The 6,351-nt window shown below is 43.4% G+C and overlaps 1 long non-coding RNA gene across 1 annotated transcript; it reads right to left on the reverse strand.

Moving 5' to 3' along the window:
* Window positions 1–287: 287 nt before the first annotated feature.
* On the reverse strand, window positions 288–2,775 carry LOC142915337 (uncharacterized). Its single transcript, XR_012935904.1, has 3 exons — window positions 2,710–2,775; window positions 2,343–2,406; window positions 288–1,235 (listed from the first exon to the last, which is right to left on the reverse strand). It is a non-coding gene; the product is annotated as an uncharacterized LOC142915337 (long non-coding RNA).
* Window positions 2,776–6,351: the final 3,576 nt, after the last annotated feature.

Genomic DNA, 6,351 nt, shown 5'->3' on the forward strand with positions numbered 1-6,351 from the left:
AGAGAAGTTGCAACAGCAGAGGTTAGTGTAAATGCGGTTGGTATTACCTTAGAGTCGCGGCATCTCTTCAGAAAGGTGAGAGACTCGATTAGTTGAGCCTTCTTATCCCGAAGTCTGTTGAATGATCTTAAGGATGTGTGGAATCCCTCCCCGTAGAGGCGGTTAAATTTCGATTTAAAGCTTTCGTGACTGCAATGATTCATCTTCTTTGGTTCTTTCGGTAAAGTCACGTAGAATGAGAATAAAATAATAAATTGATAAAATAAAATAACACAATAATATTCTCACGACGTTTCGGCCACAACACAAGCGGCCTTCATCAGGTGAAGGGGGCGAGACTGTCTGGTAGGACAGCGCTGGAGTGAGAGAGCCACGTTCAGATCACGGCTTTTAAGCTGTGTGAGAGGAAGAAAGAGCCTTGACGAAGGAATTAGCATAAAATTTAGCATTGAAATGGCTGAATGATTAGCTTGTGACTAGTCACAGAAATAGCTATGTTAAAAGTTAAAGCATACACATCCGCAGAGGCACCCATTGTTAAAAGGAATTAGCATAGAATTTAGCATTGAAATAGCTAAGTTAAGGCATACACATCCGCAGAGGCACCCCTTGACAATGGGATTAGCATAGAATTTAGCATTGAAAAGGCTGAGTGATTCGCTTGTAACTGCTACAGAAATAGTTACGTTGAAGTCAGAGCATACACATTCACCGAGGCACTTAGTACAAATCAAACAGCTTCCCGCACAGAGTGCACTTGAAGGGTTTCTCTCCCGTGTGTGTTCTCTAGTGTTCTACAAGAGCAGATGACCGTGCAAATGCCTTCCCACACACATTGCACTTGAAGGGTTTCTCTCCCGTATGTGTTCTCTGGTGTTCTACAAGAGTAGATGACTGTGTAAACGCCTTCCCACACACAGTGCACTTGAAGGGTTTCTCTCCCGTGTGTGTTCTCTGGTGTATTTTAAGAGCAGATGAATGTGCAAATGCCTTGTTACACACACTGCACTTGAAGGGTTTCTCTCCCGTGTGAGTTCTCTGGTGTATCTCAAGAACTGATGGCCATGCAAATGCCTTCCCACACACTGTGCACTTGAAGGGTTTCTCTCCCGTGTGAGTTCTCTGGTGCCGTGTCAAATTTCCAGTCCGATCCGTGCTGTATGCACGCTGGTCGCATTGTTGACTTGTCGTACCGAGCTGCGCTGAATGCCTTTGCTCCATCAGACCAGCGTCAGCTGCAGACAGAAAAAAATATCCACACCATCTACATGACAGCATCGAGGCACAGAGGAATGCATATATACACAGTAACACGTGACTTACACGTCTATACTTATTCATATATTCATGATGTAGTGAAAACGTGTCCCAAATTCATCACAGGGCTGTTATTGCACACAATGAGAGGGCAAATGGTCATAAACATGCCTGGAAGCCCTCGTATCTTCAAAATGAATGTTCACCCAAAACTCCGAGTACACAAATTCAGCTGTCTGGCTACAAAAGGAATATTTATGAGAGCTAAATTCAGCTGACATAGCAAAGGGTGTTGAAAACAATACTATTTGTGTTAGGCAGAAATTCATAAATTAACGTTCAATCGCAACTTAGAGGTGTGAATCCAGGCTCAGATGTCCTTGAATGCTGGGATGAACAGTTCCGACTTCAGCTGCATGTGTGTGCTGTGTTCACCTCCTGTTTCCATTATTATAAAGAGTTCCAGAGGAAAACAAAAGTAAACTATTGTTACGCTATAACCTCCGTGTTCAACAGAGTTAATAGACGTTACTGCAAACACAAACTGTACAGTCACTGGGTAAACAGGCGGTGGCGTGTCTAGAATCACGCCTGGCCACCTTCATCTGCTTGGCATGAATGCTTCCTCACTCCACCAAGTAATTAATCGAGGATCAACGCAAATAGCCGAGGCTAACTGGAGTTTGCGTGTCTCTCTCCGTGGTGAGATGTTAACTACCTCACCTGGTATACAGGAAGTCGTGGGTTCGATCCCGACCCTGACGCCTGCTGTATATTTGGAGTTTGCGCGTCTCTCTGCCTATCGTCTTTGACCGATAGACATTGACACACGTATTCTTGTTTCTTTCAGTAAAGTTACATAGATAGAAAATAACAATAATTGATAATACAATTACATTAAATAAACACCACTTGTGTTGCGATCAAAACGACGTGAGTTTTTTTGCTTTATTTGGAATTATTCATTTATTTATTTTCATTTAATTTTCTATCTACGTGACTTTACCGAAATAACCAAGAATATAAATTCCTAGAGTCACCAAAGTTTTAAGTCAAAACATTCACACATGTTGACAAAGCCTCACCTTGTTATTGTGGGCAGGTTGCTTCTGATAACAAGAGCGGTATAGCAGCTCAAGCAGGCTTGGCCTGGTAACAAAAAAATATGAAAACTGCATGAATATTGACAATAAAACAAAGTTACAAAGTGGCGAGCCGGGTGAAGACAAATTAAACTTAAGCGAGATAATTAAAGTAAACGCAATCAGGCGAGGGCAGGAGGCAAGGCCCCGCGTGGCTAGGCCCCGCGTTGTAAAGTTCCAACCTGGACATCGATTCCCATGCTTGCTGCTACTCAACTGACATCCCTACGAGAGAGAGAGAGAGGCTCTACCTTGGTAAACAACAACAACAACCACCACAAAAACCACCACCACAATGAGAATTTCTCACCTCGGATTTCATTGCAGGAAGCTATCGCTTCCTGTTACCTCGTGACATCACGCAGCAGCAGGTGACGTCACATCCGGGGTACGAGACACGCTTCTCCCACAATGAGCGGTTCCGTAACTGAATAAATTATAGAATGAATAAATTATGTTAATATTGCTTCCGTTACGTCGTGAGTGCTGAACCCGTCGCAATAAACTCGCAACGGCTTTAACGGATACATTATGTTAATGAGCCGCCAGTCACTGGGCGTAGCTTTGCCCAAATAAGGAGTGGCACTGGAACGATATCGGCAGTGACCCAAGCGGAGGTGACGTCATGTTCAAGAGCGCGGGGGAGGGGTGAATACCTTGGTGACATGACGTCACTAGCGAGGTACACCTCCCTCTGGCGTTTCACGCCGATGAAGTAATGCTGAGAGGTGACGTCACAGAACGGGGTTGGAGTTTAAGTTGATTTAGATTCATTTTCATTGCTCCCTCCCTTGGGTGCGTGGGCTCAGCTACAACAACAAAGTGGACATTATTGTGTGTACACTGTGTGTGTACACTGTGTGTGTGTACACTGTGTGTGTGTGTACACTCTGTGTGTGTACACTGTGTCCACTGTGTGTGTGTACACTGTGTGTGTGTGTACACTGTGTGTACACTGTGTGTATACACTGTGTGTGCGTACACTGTGTGTATACACTGTGTGTATACACTGTGTATGTGTACACTGTGTGTGTGTACACTGTGTGCACTCTGTGTGTGTACACTTTGTTTACAGTGTGTGTGTGTACACTGTGTATGCACTGTGTGTGTGTGTACACTGTGTGTGTACACTGTGTGTTTACACTGTGTGTACACTGTGTGTGTATACTGTGTGTGTGCACTGTGTGTATGCACTGTGTTTACACTGTGTGTGTTCATCTTTTTTGGTTCTTTCGGTAAAGTCACGTAGAATGAGAATAAAATAATAAATTAATAAAATAAAATAACCCAATAAAATTCTCACGACGTGTGTGTTTACACACTCTGTGTGTGTACACACTGTGTGTGTACACTGTGTGTGTGTACACTGTGTGTATACACTGTGTGTTTACACTCTGTATGTGTACACTCTCTGTGTGTACACACGCAGACACAGGCCACCACTTGGCAGACCCGGGGAGTCCTCCACCACCCCCCACCACCCCCGCACCACCCTTCACCACCACCCCCCATCACCCTGGTGGTGGTGGTTGTTGTTGTTGATGTTCTGACACCAGTCAGATCAACACCTTCACAGCCACTGCTGCTGCTGCTGTTTGTTTATAGGCAGGTGTTCACGCCACGTCCTTTTCTCTGTGTGTGTGTACACTGAGTGTGTGTAGGTGTTTACGCCACGTCCCTTTCTGTCACCATTTTAATTCTGGGCCAAAGAGGTCCTGCAAACGTAAACATTTTCTGTTTAAAATGTAACACGAACATAATAAACAATGAATTATATTCTTTATAAAATTGAAAAACCCTTGAACAACTTTGCTGCACATGGAGATGTCCGTGCACCGCCTCGTTTCCACAGCCTCTATCCCGGTGCCATTTGTATTTCATGCACATACCGCTGTTAAGAGTTTGATGTTTTATTGATTTTCAATTTTGGTGGTTTTTTGCTGTAATGTTTTTTTGTTACTTTTTTAGTGGAAATAAAGTCCTGAAAAGTCTCTTCCTCTCTCTTTCTCCACTCTCTCGGCCGAGTCTCTGCCACTTTTGGTTCTGAGTGTCGCATGCTTGGGATCAATAAAAATAAATATATAAAACAATAAAATTCTCACGACGTTTCGACTGTAACACAAGCAGTCATCATCAGGTGTGAAAACCAACGGCAAGAAACATTTGAAAGAAGTGGCGGTTTGTATTTATTGATTTATTTTTAAACGTTAGCGCCACGGAGAGTGATTTGGCAGTTTATTTAGAAGGACGAGTCCATCTATGTTTTGAAAAGAGGAGGGGGGAGACTAAAAATTAATGTATGCTGTCTGAAAGCCACCGTAAGCGTGAACGATCAATTAAGACCCGAAATGGTTTATCAAATCCTTCCAATGATTGCTAAGCCAGAATTTCTTCCTCTCGGTTGAAATTGTCTCTGTGCTTGTATATGTGGATAGCCTCATGAACGAATCTCTCATGGTAGCCAGATGGCTTGCAGATAACCTCCGTATTGGAGAAGTCAATGCCGTGTGAGCCTACTGAATTATAACAGTGATCTGTCACGGCCGAGGTGTTGGTCCTACCGTGTTTTAGGTCTGCATTCTGTTCACGAATGCGGTCCGAGACATGGCGTTTGGTTTCTCCAATGTAACTACTACCACAGAGGCAACTTAGTTTGTAGACGCCAGGGTACTGTATGTCCGGAATCACATCTTTTACAGACGGAACCAGATCACGGATTTTATGTAATGTGTTGAAACGGACCTGGATCTTGTGTTTATTCAAGATTTTGGAGATATTTTTTCGTGATCCCCGCAATGAGGGTAAAGTGATGGTTTTGAAAGGCTCCTCAAGAGGGTCCTTCTTCATGGTTGGAGTGATAGCTTTGCGGATTGTGTAGTCGGAGTAACCATTAGCCTTAAGAGCTTGGTGTACGTGCTTGAGTTCACTGGCTATGGGTTCCTGGTCGGATATTCATTGGGCTCTATGGTGCAGAGTCTTGATGAGGAAAAGGCTCATATACAACAGGCTCACATGAAATTGATTTCTCGAAGACGATGGTACTTTGCAAGCCGACTGGCTACCAACAAAGATTCGTTCACGAAACCATCCATATATACAGACACAGACACAAATTCAACCGAGACGACGGTTTTTAAATCAGCAATCACTTTTGGTCATGACTGGATTTGTGTTTACTTGTCAACCTCTACCGTCAGCAGTGGATGGGTGTAGCGAGGTGCAATGCCCCCCCCCCATCTCTGTGATTAAAACACACAAACACCACTAGCCTATAATAATAAAGTGAACAAAAAGGACAAAGAGTACGTTTGACCTGTCAACTGATATAAATTCCACATTTATATGGCGTAGCCCAGTCTCTCCATTGGATGACTGTTAACCTCACACAGAGTTTTACTCAATTTATTGAGCTCTGATGCCCAAACTGTATTTTGAAATTGCAACGTTTAAAACTGCGAGACAAACGTTTTAACCACATCACTTTCCAGCCAGAAATCTCTGCCCAAGTTGGAGCACTCTACCAATGAATCCAGTCATCTGAAATTAACGTTATTGTAACATGCATTCGGAATTCCTTTGGTCGCCCAAATGAGCCTCCGCACCTTGGCATGGATAGCGAGTCCTGCACTCACGTCAGAAGCAATAACGTCCAGCTATTTTATTTCAGCATGGCAGATTTTAAGCCATGTTGACTTGGAATAAACCTCCCCAGGTACCTGGTCCGATTGAAACTGTAAAAATAAAATTGTACCCTTAGGGGTTAGCCTGAATTGAACCCATGAGATCGGACCCAAGCGTAATGCATCAAAGCAGCACTCCCATCTCACTGGGTTTGTACAAAATATCTGTGCTATACACCATACTACTTTACAGTAATATACTACTATACTTTAGCTGGAATGTAGCATGTTTATGGTAGAGTGGATTATTTGTCAATTTTGATTGAAAATCC

The sequence above is a fragment of the Petromyzon marinus genome, unplaced genomic scaffold (assembly GCF_048934315.1).
Source record: "Petromyzon marinus isolate PM22_M1 ecotype Great Lakes invasive population unplaced genomic scaffold, UKy_Petmar_22M1.pri1.0 PM_G_Scaffold_3, whole genome shotgun sequence".
NCBI lineage: Eukaryota > Metazoa > Chordata > Hyperoartia > Petromyzontiformes > Petromyzontidae > Petromyzon > Petromyzon marinus.